The 13,995-nt window shown below is 41.1% G+C and overlaps 1 long non-coding RNA gene across 1 annotated transcript in view; it reads right to left on the bottom strand.

Moving 5' to 3' along the window:
• Nucleotides 1–929: 929 nt before the first annotated feature.
• The window catches only part of LOC140728531 (uncharacterized), a 66,539-nt gene continuing 53,473 nt past the window's right edge, over nucleotides 930–13,995 (bottom strand). Inside the window, exons 3-4 of the long non-coding RNA XR_012099100.1 lie at nucleotides 11,150–11,258; nucleotides 930–1,115 (exon numbers count right to left, since the gene is read on the bottom strand). This is a non-coding gene — a long non-coding RNA (uncharacterized lncRNA). The remainder of the gene's footprint in view (nucleotides 1,116–11,149; nucleotides 11,259–13,995) is intronic.

Raw genomic sequence — 13,995 nt, 5'->3', positions numbered from 1 at the left:
GTGTAGACTGCCAGATATAGTGTGTCCAGGGAGGGGTGGCACCTGAAGTGAAGGGGTTTGTTGTGCCCATTCTCGGGAAGCTCGCTCACCTTTGGTTCCAACCTCACCTCTTACCTGTGGCTCCAGGTAGCTGTTTACATGTGACAGTGGTCACACCCCAGTACACAGGTGGGCTCAACCAAATGAGGGTAGCCAGCAGACCGTATACACAAGTGAGATAGGGACATGCCTGACCTAACATGTGAAGTCAGCTTCAGCAGACTGGGTGTATGAGACCAACAGTGAGATCCAGCAGCCAAGAAGGTGGTCTTGCAACTCTTCGTGGAGAGCGAAGGGTATGATAAGGCATAAAAGAAGTCATGGTTATCCACTGCAACCAAGGAAGACCCCAGTTTCTGTAACTACTCGTACCACTGAATCTGGACTTCTGAGGTCAAGAGGGTGGAACAGCCCCAATGTAACTGCTTTTCCACTTTTAAAAATTCACTGTTGCTGTTGGATACATGGACAACCAACATGCTGCCATGTCGTTTCAATTGACTGTAAATGAACAGAATTAGCGCAGACACCTAGTGGGATAATGGGCTACAGAAGTTTTGTTATTGGTTCATTTTCACTCCTGGCCATTTCTGCCATCTCCAAGCCTGAATACTTGAAACCACAGTAGGTGAATCAGTTCTCAATTGTCTTACTGCTTATTTCTTGCCAAATTTCAATTATAAAAATCAGTACTGTTTTAAACAAGCACATGTAACTGATGTTATTTTAAAATTGTTTGTGATAAGCATGGTGTAGAGTCTTACAAGTGGATACTTCTTATGCTAGTTAGAAACTGTTCAGCAACAGTCCCAATTAAGTGGCACAGTGTCCCAAATAAACAAAGGGAATCCCAGCTATTTTCTCGATTTGTTTTTGTTTATTATGAGTTGTCCCAAGTGAGTGGCTGCCCTGATTAACCAATGGCCCAATTATCTGGAATCCTCCATATTCAGAAAGTGTAGATTGATATAAATGCAAAATTCTTCTTCTCCAAAGCAGATATTTCTGATGTCAAAAAATTATTCAAATGGATTTATTTGTTGTTATTTTGCTTTCATTGGAAGATGTGAAATAACCTGTGAGGAAAAAGAGTCAATGTTAGTAAATTAATTACTTTAGTGCTAACTGTTGCTTCACGTGTGTTACAACTATGATCTGTTAAAGGCTGTCATTACTTTCCTTTTATGGAAAAAACTGGATTGTTTGGGAATATGATGGTACAGCCAGTTAAAAATACTTTATTCCATTTTTATTAAGTAGTCCTAATTAGATACATGAATTTAGAATCAGAATCAGGTTTATTATCACCAGCATGTGATGTGAAATTTGTTAATATTAAATATCTAATGTGTAAATTGAATGCTTTTCTTGCTGCTGAGGATGTGGAACACTGCTTTGGTTCGACTAGTTTTCCTAATTATCACCGGAATAGCCACTAAGTAACGTACCTTTGTAAATGGAATAGAGATAACGTGAAAGTGAAAGGAAGAGGAAATGGATTTGAAAACAGAGAAGAAAGTGCTTTAGAAACAGCCAGCATGGGGAGGAAGACCATGAACCACACCAACTTGAATAGGTGAGGGCCAGATTCTAGGGGAGAATGCTTCAGAATGTAATGAGGAAATAAACAAAAGATACAGAGGTGCCAACAAGAACACAGAGAGAGTTAGAAGGACAATCTGAGATATAGTGCATAAACAGACCTTTCAGCACAGTTCATCCACAGCAACAAAATTGCTCACCTGAGCAGGTCCCATTAACCTCTGTTTGGTCTTTCTTATACTTATACCTGGCCAGATATCTTTGAAATAGTGTAATTATACCTGCCTTTACTCCTTCCTCTGGTAGCTCGTTCAATTTACCAATCACCCTCTATGTGGAAAACCTTGCCCCTCAGAAACCCCTTTTAAGTCTTTCCCTTCTCAGCTGAAATCCATGCCTCATCCACCATGGGAAAATGTCTGCAATCATTCAACATCATGTAGAACTGTAACATCCCACCCCTACTCTTGTACTCAGTGACCCAAATGATGAAAGCAAGCATGTCATACACCACCTTCAGCATACTGTCTACCTGTGCAGCCTGGTCCTCAGCTCTAAAACACATCCCAGGGCCCTGCCAATCACTGTGCATGTTCCAACCCTTGACTTTCCAAATTGCATCATTTCACACTCGTCTGAGTTAAATTCCAACTGCCATTACTCTTCCCATCGAGATCATGTTGCAACCTCAGGCATTCTTCTTCACTTGCCACTTTGCCAACAATTTTTATGTCTCTTGTAAACTTTACCCACCTTTATGTGCCTCCTCTTTTGTATTGTTGATATGTTTCAGAACATTGCTTTCTTCTCTGAACTCCCTAGTTCCCATTAATTTCTCCACATTGAGAAGTATTCATTTAAGACCTCACCCATCTCCTGTGGTTCCACATATAGATGACGGCACTGATCCTTAAGGGGGCCTACCCTCTACCTAGTTATCCTTTTGCTCTTAATATACTAATTCAATCCTTTAGGATTATCCTTTTACCTTATCTGCCAAGAATATTCATACCACCCTTTTGCCCACTTGATTTCCTTCATGTGTGTACTGTTATATTCCTTGTACTCCCGAGGAACTCGCTTGATCCCAGTTGCCTTTAACTCACATATGCCTCCTTCACTTTCCATACCACAGCCTCAATAGCCTTTGTCAACCAGACTCCCTAATCCTGCCAACCTGGGCATTTACTCTAACAGAAACATGGAGATCTTGAACTGTCCCTTTCTTTTTGAAAGCCTTGCAAGCATCCCTTTACTACTAACAGCTCTTCCAACCAACACTGACAAGTTCTCTCCTCTACTCTTAACCCAAATTTAGATTTCAACTTGAGGACCAGCCCTTCTTCCAAGTCTATCTTATAGGATAAGATTATGGTCACTAGTCCCAGAATGCTCCTCCAACGACACATAAGGAATTTGTTCGGCCTTGTTTTCCCCAAGAGTTGGCTGAGTGATGCCTTCTCTCTTTAGGACATCTGTGTATTTCTTCAGCAAACTTTCCTGTGCATGCTTAATACGTTCAGCCTCCCAAATCACTCAGCTCTATGGCTGTCCGGTCAATATTCAGGCAGTTAAAAATGCTTACAGATACAACTCTGTTATTCCTATACCTATCTGTGATTGCTCTGCATATTTGCTTTACTGAGTCCTGCTGTTATTGGGAACCTGTAATACAATCACACTGGACACTCCCCCATAAATACCCTTTCTAATTACTGTTATTTTCTCACTTATCAAAATCATAACTCCCCCTCTTTTGTTACCTCCACCTCTATCATACCTTGTGGCATCAGTACCCTGGAACATCAAACTGCCAGCCCCACCACTTTTCAATCACATTTCTTTAATATCACAATCCCATGTGCCTATCCATGCCTAAAGTTCACCTGGATTTCACATCAGGCTGCTTGCATTAAAATAGATGCGTCTTAACCTTCCTCACTCCCTATCCAGTCTACTCAACTTTCTCACAAACGTGTAACACAGACCATCATCAACCAAATATAATTATTCTGAAAATCTATCAGCAATCATTCCAGATTGTTGTGACCACATGTGACCGCATCTCACTGGCAAGACAAATGCTATCCTACATTTTGTGAGGCCATGAAACCCAAACATCCTAAACATTTTCAGTCTCCCTTCCCTTCCCTCCCACCCCACAACTATATGTCAGTCTTCATCATCTTGTTTTTTGTTATGTGGAGAGAATCCAGAGGGAGGTTAAAGCACAGAGTACACTCTGATCCGTGGATGAGGAGTGGCAGAAATAGTTGTGGCACAGACAGGTAGGAAGAATGAGTTACTTTAAGTTGGAAAAGCTGCAAAGTGCCCAGATGGAAGATTAAGTATCTATATTGGATCACATTTTAATCGAGCAGGAGGACACAGACAGAAAAGTAGAGTGGAAATGGAATGCTGAATCAAAGACTTTGATTCTAGCTTGTTGGGTGTGTCCTACAGTCCACCACTACACTCAGATGCTTTTTCCCAGGCCCTGGTCATCTCTGGGCATCTTGATAGTAAAGACACCTATATTAGACTATTTATTTGCTACAGCTCCACCTTCAACACTATAATTCCAAGCAATACCATCTCTAAATTCCTAGACCTGCATCTCAAAACCTCCCTTTGCAAATGGATCCTTGACTTCCAGACCAGCAGACCATAATCAATAAGAATAGGCTTCCTCCACAATCATCTTCAACAATGGTGCTCCACAAGGTGGTGTCTGCAGCCCACAACTCTACTCCCTGTACACTCATTACTGCATGGCAAGATTCCATTCCAACTCCAGTGACAGGTTTGTAGATGCTACCAATAAAGTGAGCAAAATCTCAAATATTGCCCATATCAATGTTGTTGAGGTCAAGGGGGTTGAGAGCTTCAAGTTCCTTGGAGTGAACATCAGCAATAGCCCATTTTGTTCTAACCATATTGATGCCTTGTCCAAAAAATACTCGCCTGTGCCTCTTCCTCAGGAAGCCAAAGAGATTTGGTATGTCCCTTTTGATCCTCACCAATTTTTATCAGTGTACCATGAAGGAGATAGAGAGATTGGAGACATGACAACAATCTTTCCTCCAATGTCAGCAAAACAAAAGAGCTAGTCATTGACCTCGGAAAGTGGGGCAGTGCACATGCCCCTGTCTTAATCAAAGCGATTTGCCATGTCCCTTTTGATTCTCATCAATTTTTATCAATGTGCCATAGAAAATATCCAATCTAGACGCATCACGGCTTGGTATGGCCACTGCTGTGCCGAGACTGCCAGAAACTACAGAGAGTTGTGATCACAGCTCCCCACATCAGAGAAACCAGTCTTCCCTCCAGGGACTCTGCCTATGCTACTTGCTGCCAGGATTATCAGAGAACCCCACCCACCCTGGACATTCTCTCTTCTTACCCCTCCCATCAGGCAGGAGATACAAAAGCCTGAAAGCATGTACCAACAGGTGGAACATAGACTTATAAGACTATTGAATAGTTCCCTGGTATGATAAGGTGGACCTCACATTCAACCTTGTTGTGACCTTGCATCTTATGGTCTACCTTCACTGCACTTTCTGTAACACTTTATTCTGCATTCTGGTCCTGGCAGAGGGTTTCGGCCCAAAATATCAACTGTACTCTTTTCCTAGATGATGCCTGACCTGTTGAATTACTCCAGCATGTTGTGTGTGTTATTCTGCATTCTGTTATTGTTTTACCTTGTACTAATTCAATGACTTACTGGTATAAATGGTATGCAAGACAATTTTTTCACTATCTCAGTCATTGTGACAACAATAAACCAATTTACCAACTTTTCCACGTTGTTGCCTGCATTTACCACCAGTGTTTAAGGATGGAGGCGTCAGAAACTTCCTGCAGCAAGCAGCAGACTCACGTTGGCTGGTTATTAATGATCTCATTGTCACAAGGTCAGGATTATGTTGACAGTTCTACAATATTAAGCTTCAGCCATAATTTCTCTGTATTGTACCAGCTCAAGCTTGCCTATAGCATAATATCAGGTATCAGCTGACCCATATGCATGCCATGTGACTGCTATCTAATTGGTAATGTATATCTTCTCTTTGATATCAAATTGCATTAATGTTGTGTTTCTCATATAAGCATGTTTAGAGCCTTAATTAACCAGATGTGCAAGTAGATTTACCCACAATAAAACTAAGATGCTAAGGCAAAGATTGCTTTCTCTACAACTAACAGCTCACTTGTTACTCCCTGAAAATCTTCCATTAAGAAGGCTTGGCAATGTTAAATACTTAACACCTATTGAGGTGTTATTTATTCTCTGTCGATAACCAGAACTGAATATTATACTTAACTGATATATCTACCATTACAGTCTATCTCCAATTTCTCTTTCACCAACATAATGAAAATGCAGTGCATTCATTCTATAAGAACCAGTGCATCGAATTTGCATCTGACGAAGAGATGACTGTACAAGGAAGTAAAATGGAATATGCATAATTGTAAATGTATTTTCTGCACTTTGTTCAGCTTATTGCCAATTTGTTTTTCAGTCCAAGTAATGGTACCAGTATGACAACAGTTCTCAGTTTGACTAAGCCAAGGGAAAACATGGAATATTGTGTTTGGAAGTATGTTGGTATAAACAAAATGCAGGTCAATGAAACATCCACATGAAGAATATTCATATGAGACCAGTAACAATGGAATTATTTAAACAATAAGTCAACAAGTGGAGAATGAGGGAAAGGTCACAAAAAAAGGAAACTTAATTTCTTGTTTGTGAACACACAGCTGTCTCATTGCTTGTCTGCTAACTTCAAAAATATGGGACAGGTAAGAGTACATAAGATTTTTATGTGTCACTTCTACCACCAATAGCAGTTAGAATCAAAGAAGAGAATTCAGCTGAACACACACAAAATGCTAAAAGAACTCAGCAGGGCAGACAGCATCTATGGAAATGAAAAAACAGCCAATGTTTCAGGCCAAGACCCTACTTTAGGAATGCTTTCTTTATGAACCCCTTTTCAACTTTATTTTGGATTCAAAGACTAGTATGTGATCTGCTCCTTACTGCTTCCAAGAGGGCTTACTGGTAGCATTGGAAGTCCGAGCTTGAAGACTTCAAAAGGTTCAGAAATGACATCACAAAAAGCTGTAATATGATCAGTATTAAAAAGATGGTGGGCATGAAATGAAATGCAGATTGTAGTGTATGTTTAATATTCTACCTTTGGCACCATTCAATTTCTCCATGTGTCAATTTTTATTGGGTAATGTCATAATGTATGTTAAAGATCTCTTTCAAAAGGCCTTCCTTCTGGAAATAAAGTTGGTCTACAAGTTTCCACAACTGTTTTATGAAAGCTGAATATATGTTATATTAATAAAGCATTGATGCACAAATAACGCCATTAAACTTGTCTGTTCATGTTTGTTCCTGAAGAAAGTTGTTTTAATTTTAACTACAGTTAGTCTGTAGGAAAAGCAGTTTTGAATAGAGTCTCAAAATAAAGGAGAAATGGTATTAATAATATTGAATATAAAATGGTAATTATATAAATGATGCCCAAGGTTATTTATTAAACTGGAAAAGCACTGCTCACCCTGAAGGCACATTGCAATTATTTTCATGACACCTCATTAAAGCTTTTAAGTGAAATAAACGGCTGTAACTCGTGCTAATTTCCCTAGACTCTTCTCACACATATCCTGGCAGACAGCTATGGAACATCACTGCAGATGCCTGGAAGCAAGCCACCTGTCACCAATTCATCTGGTGAGCGATGAATTGGTGAGGTGTTTCTCTGTGGACAAGAGAAGTTTTCTTTTAAATGGGAATATGTAGCTGAAGAGCAAAATGGAAATATAATGTTTATCTTTAGTGTAAAAAATCACAGCTCAAGTGGTGAAAGGCTTATTTCAAAAAATCTCATTTTATAATTAAAGCATAGCAAAATTTGAGGGTTTGCAAGCCCCATAAATGGAACTAATGACTTTGCGGGTCCTTTTGTGGTTTGTTCCATAATTTGCAATTACTTTGCCGAGAAATCGATGTTAGATTTGCTGTTTTCGATCAAAACTGTTGCCTTTAATTTATTTCAACATGATAGTCAAATCATATTCTGTACAAAAGAACATCATTTGACTCAAATTTCTTAAATTTATTGTTATTTTTAAAGATGTCACTCAAAATAGCCTTCAGAGAAATGTACCATACTTGACCTTGCAACAGATACAAAATGCTGGAGGAACTCAGCAGGCCAGGCAGCATCGATGGAAAAGAGTAAACAGTCAGCATTTCAGGCCGAGCCCTCCCCCCTCTTTCCTACTCTGACTTCACATCTTTTTTTTCCAGCTCTGATGAAGGACCTTGGCCAGAAACGTTGACTACTTACACTTTTCCATAGATGCTGAGTTCCTCCAGCATTTTGTGAGAGTCCGAAAAGAGCTGGTGCTTTCAATAGATAATAGACAATAGACAGTAGGTGTAGGAGTAGGCCATTCGGCCCTTCTAGCCAGCACCACCATTCACTGTGATCATGGCTGATCATACACAATCAGTACCCCGTTCCTGCCCTCTCCCCATATCCCTTGACCCCGCTATCTATAAGAGCTCTATCTAACTCTCTCTTGAATGCATCCAGAGACTTGGCCTCCACTGCCTTCTGGAGCAGAGCATTCCACATATCCACCACTCTCTGGGTGAAAAAGTTTTTCCACATCTCTGTTCTAAATGGCCTACCCCTTATTCTTAAACTGTGGCCTCTAGTTCTGGACTCACCCATCAGCGGGAACATGCTTCCTGCCTCCAGTGTGTCCAATCCTTTAATAATCTTATATGTTTCAATCAGATCCCCTCTCATCCTTCTAAATTCCAGTGTATACAAGCCCAGTTGCTCCAACCTTTCAACATATGACAGTCCCGCCATTCCAGGAATTAACCTTGTGAACCTACATTGCACTCCCTCAATAGCAAGAATGTCCTTCCTCAAATTTGGAGACCAAAACTGCACACAATACTCCAGGTGGGGTCTCACCAGGGCCCTGTACAGCTGCAGAAGGACCTCTTTACTCAATTCCTCTTGTTATAAAAGCCAGCATGCCATTAACTTTCTTCACTGCCTGCTGTACCTGCATGCTTGCTTTCATTGACTGATGTACAAGAACACCTAGATCTCATTGTACTTCCCCTTTTCCTAACTTGACTCCATTTAGATAGTAATCTGCCTTCCTGTTCTTGCCACCAAAGTGGATAACCTCACATTTATCCACATTAAACTGCATCTGCCATACATTTGCCCACTCACCCAACCTGTCCAAGTCACCCTGAATTCTCATAACATCCTCCTGATATTTCACACTCCCACCCAGCTTTCCTGGCATATATGACAAATAAATTCTTCTTGGGCTTCCAGCCGGGTACAGATATCGATGTTTGTGTGTATTGCTTGGATTTCCAGCTTCTGCAGATTTTATGGTGTTTCTCCTACTAGGCCTTATGTCAGTACCATCATTCAGTTGGATTATAGTTGACCTGAACTGTAATTTTGTACACCCATGCTTTTGTTTCACTTGATATTGTTACACAGCCTTGAGATTTTAGTTCATACATCATCCTCAATATTTAGTGATAACACTTTCATGGTTCAACTACCACCGTTTTCTTTTTTATTATTTTTAAATAATCTATTTCAAATTTAAGATCTCCGTTTCTATGTATGTCAGATCTTAAATGTGGGTTTGAGACGGCAAAGGATATTGGGAGTGGTGTTCAGCATCTTGACCATTCATTGAGAGCACACACGTGTAAACAGTGTAAGGAGAACAGCACCTCAGAAACTGCTCACTGGTTGCCCCATTATCTTCCTTTTGCCCATCTAAAAGATTCTGAAGTTCCCTCATGGGTCACCTCAGAACCCATAAAATATATTGAAAGCAAGTCATACTCAATATTGGGGAAGCAATCTGGAATAAATATATATCCTTCCTAAGGAATAAAAACTCAACTGAGAAGTGGTCAAAACTTGAGCTGAAGTTGGATCAAAGCACAGCTTGCAATATTACTAAAAAGAGCTGTAAGCCCGAGAAATGGGAAAATTTCAGACTGTGAAAGGCAATGTTAGGGCAATAGTCAACCTCTTTTTCCCAGACTGAGTATGCCAAATGAGAGAGGGAAAGGTTAAAGGAAATGTGCAAGCAAGTTTTTTTTTTAGGAAGTGTTCATAATGCTACCGGGGAGATGGTAGATGTGGATATGACTGCCTATATAGACGTATGAACTGGCAGAGAATAAAGTGATATGGGCCAATGGGATTAGTCAGATTGGCATCATGGTTGGTGCAGGTATGGTGGACAGACAGGCCTGTTCTGGTACTGCACTTTGTTCCATGTTCTAACTCAGCAAAGTGGAGACAGCAATGTTGGTACGGAAACAGAGAAGAGAATGGAAGTTACAGTCACAGCCGTGTTCTTCTAAACTCAAAGTATCATTGTATGAGTGAATACTACACTGTATACTTTCTTTCACTGTGTACTGTTTACTGCAAGTCCTTTTCCTTGTATCAGTCAGTCTCTCTCAATATGAAATATGTTATTTTTATGTGAACTTGCATGCTACGTACTCATTTCCTGAACTACCTTTCCCTGGAAAATTGCAGTTTTTGTTTTGCTGCTATCCCCATTTCGTCTGTCGGAGATTGAACTATTCCTAGCATCCTCACCGAATGAGCCACTCTGCAACTCTGGCGCTATAGTCCGGCAGCCAGTTACTAATGTCATCTGCTTCTCAGGTCTGGTCCTTGTAAGCTTTAACTCCTCTAGCTCTGTGGCATTGATATACTGGTTAAAATGTATATAATTTGTTAGTACCTTCCTGGATGGATATAAATGTACAGTACTGGTTTGGTTGGGAATTCACGACTGCTTCAAAGACAGTGGTATTCTGAAATGGAGTTCTGTCCTTCAGTAATTTAAACCCTAATTCTGCTTTGGTATACTCTTTTCAGTATGCACTGTCCTTTGAATTGACCATCATACTTCACCTTGTGTATTTCTAATATGTTATATCCTGTTTACAATCAATGCTAAATAAAAATTTCAAAGTTCTGGAAGCACTCAGCAGGTCAGGCAGCATCACGGGGAAGGAAAGAGTCAACATGTAGTGTCATAGAGTCATAGAAAAGTACAGCACAGAAACCGGCCATTTGGCCCATCTAGTGCATGCTGAACCATTTCACTTGTCTACTCCCATTGACCTGCACCAGGACCATAGCCCTCCATTGCCTTGCCATCCATGTACCTATCAAAACTTCTCTTAGACGTTGAAATCGAGCTCATACACACAATTTGTGCTGGCTGCTAATTCCACACTCTCATGACCTTCTGAGTGAAGAAGTTTCCATTCATGTTCCCCTTAAACTTTTCACCTTTCACCCTTAATCTATGACCTCCATTTGTCATCCCACCCAATCTCAGTAGAACAATCCTGCTTGCATTTACCCTATCTATACCCCTCATAATTTTGTATACCTCTATCAAATCTCCCCTCAATCTTCTATGCTCCAAGGAATAAAGTCCTAACCTGTTCAATCTTTCCTTATTACTCAGGTCCTCCATCCCTTGTCAAGCTTTGGAGTTCAAAAGTTTTTCAGTCATTCATTCTTGGGGGTTTTCTTCTGTTTCATGGATGCCTGTGAAGAGAAAGAATTTCAAGTTGTATACTGTACACAACCTCTGATATTAAATGGAATCATTGAAGTTAAGTGAGAAAACATTTTTTTAAGTTATAGAGAGTTTCTCTGACAAATCTTGTCCAGTTAAATATTTTGTATAATTGTGATAGACTGTGTTTATGGATGTTATCTTAACGTACTTCAAAAGACATTTAATGAGGTTTTGCCATAAGCCTATTGGTAGGAATGTCAATAGATTTGCATTAGGAACTGGGTGAGTAGTAGATGACTAGTCTAGACAGGCTACAGATTTAGGAGTTACAGTCGGGATTGTCACAACTGGGAATGTGAACATAAGCACCAACGGGCCATTTAACCCCTTCTCCGCATGTGTGGTCTATCGCTCAGAAAGATCACATCTAATCTTTTACCTCACATCTGTTGCCAGTACTAGCTTTGCATACAATTCCTTCACCATCTAAAAATATATTAATCTATCTTGAACATACTCAGCTGGTGGAACTCTGGTGCCCTCTTGGGTAGAGTTTTCCAATAATTTCATCTCTGTTCTGACTAGTACAGAAATTTCTGTACTTTGAATTAGGAAACTTTGGAATACTGACATGAGAGACTACAGATGCTAAAATCTGAGCGACAGGAGGAACTCGGTGAGTCCAGGAGCATCTGTGAGAGGAAAGAAATCATCAATGTCTCAGGACTGAGAATGGAGAGTCAAAATGACCAGTATAAAAAGCGGAAGGAGAGAGGCAGAAGGGGTAGAGCTGACGGACTGATACAGGTGAGTTATAGGTGGAGGCAAAGAGAGATAAATATGGAGAGGCAGACCGAGCAAGGTTAAGAGAGGTGAGCATGACGACTGGAGATGGCTGAAGTGGGGGATAAGCAGAAACACGAATGGTTACCAGTGACGGAGAGAAGAATGGGAGCTATTAGTGGAGGGGTGAATGGCAGTTGGAATCAGAACCAGATGGGGGAAGGGGGACCTGTGGGTGAGCCTGGGTCTGTGTGTGTGGAGTGGGTGGATGGAAGCGGGAGGGAGAGGTGAAGGCAAATCTGGGGAGCAGTTGGGCCTGAAGGAAAGGAAGCAAAAATGGGAGTATAGAAGGATGGGGTTGGGGAGAGCAAGGAACCTAACACTGGAAATCTCCATATTGATGCCATTGGGTTCCACTTCCCATTCCCCACTGATCTGTACATTGTCAGCCTTCTCTACTACCAGGATAAGACTGGAGGAACACACCTCACAACCTGCCTGGGTCGTCTCCAGCCCAGCGGCACGGCTGAGCAAATGCAATTGAGACCTCGCAAGATAAAACTTTGGAAGAGGTTTAATTAAGTTAGGTGTGGAGAAATGGGCTTGTAATGGATTTTGGTGGTTGGCCACTCTCCTGAGATAGAAGCATAGAAACATAGAAAATAGGTGCAGGAGTAGGCCATTCGGCCCTTCGAGCCTGCACTGCCATTCAGTATGATCATGGCTGATCATCCAACTCAGAACCCTGTACCTGCTTTCTCTCCATACCCCCTGATCCCTTTAGCCACAAGGGCCATATCTAACTTCCTCTTAAATATAGCCAATGAACCGGCCTCAAATGTTTCCTGTGGCAGAGAATTCCACAGATTCACCACTCTCTGTGTGAAGAAGTTTTCCCTCATCTTGGTCCTAAAAGGCTTCCCCTTTATCCTTAAACTGTGACCCCTCGTTCTGGACTTCCCCAACATCGGAAACAATCTTCCTGCATCTAGCCTGTCCAATCCCTTTAGAATTTTATACGTTTCAATAAGATCCCCCCTCAATCTTCTAAATTCCAGTGAGTATAAGCCTAGTCGATCCAGTCTTTCTTCATATGAAAGTCCTGCCATCACAGGAATCAATCTGGTGAACCTTCTCTGTACTCCCTCTATGACAAGAATGTCTTTCCTCAGATTAGGGGACCAAAACTGCACACAATATTCTAGGTGCGGTCTCACCAAGCAGTAGAACCTCCCTGCTCCTGTACTCAAATCCTTTTGCTATTAATGCCAACATACCATTTGCCTTTTTCACCGCCTGCTGTACCTGCATGCCCACCTTCAATGACTGGTGTACAATGACACCCAGGTCTCGTTGCATCTCCCCTTTTCCTAATCGGCCACCGTTCAGATAATAATCTGTTTTTCTGTTCTTGCAACCAAAGTGGATAACCTCACATTTATCCACATTAAATTGCATCTGCCATGAATTTGCCCACTCACCTAACCTATCCAAGTCACCCTGCATCCTCTTAGCATCCTCCTCACAGCTAACACCGCCGCCCTGCTTCGTGTCATCTGCAAACTTGGAGATGCTGCATTTAATTCCCTCGTCTAAATCATTAATATATATTGTAAACAACTGGGGTCCCAGCATTGAGCCTTGCGGTACCCCACTAGTCATTGCCTGCCATTCTGAAAAGGTCCCGTTTACTCCCACTCTTTGCTTCCTGTCTGCCAACCAATTCTCTATCCACATCAATACCATACCCCCAATACCGTGTGCTTTAAGTTTGCACACTAATCTCCTGTGTGGGACCTTGTCAAAAGCCTTTTGAAAATCTAAATATACCACATCCATTGACTCTCCACTATCCACTCTACTAGTTACATCTTCAAAAAATTCTATAAGATTCGTCAGACATGATTTTCCTTCCACAAATCCATGCTGACTTTGTCCGGTGATTTCACCTCTTTCCAAATGTGCTGTTATCACATCTTT

This window comes from Hemitrygon akajei, chromosome 5, assembly GCF_048418815.1.
Source record: "Hemitrygon akajei chromosome 5, sHemAka1.3, whole genome shotgun sequence".
In the NCBI taxonomy this organism is placed as follows: Eukaryota; Metazoa; Chordata; class Chondrichthyes; order Myliobatiformes; family Dasyatidae; genus Hemitrygon; species Hemitrygon akajei.
This window is presented reverse-complemented; position numbering and strand designations above follow the sequence as displayed.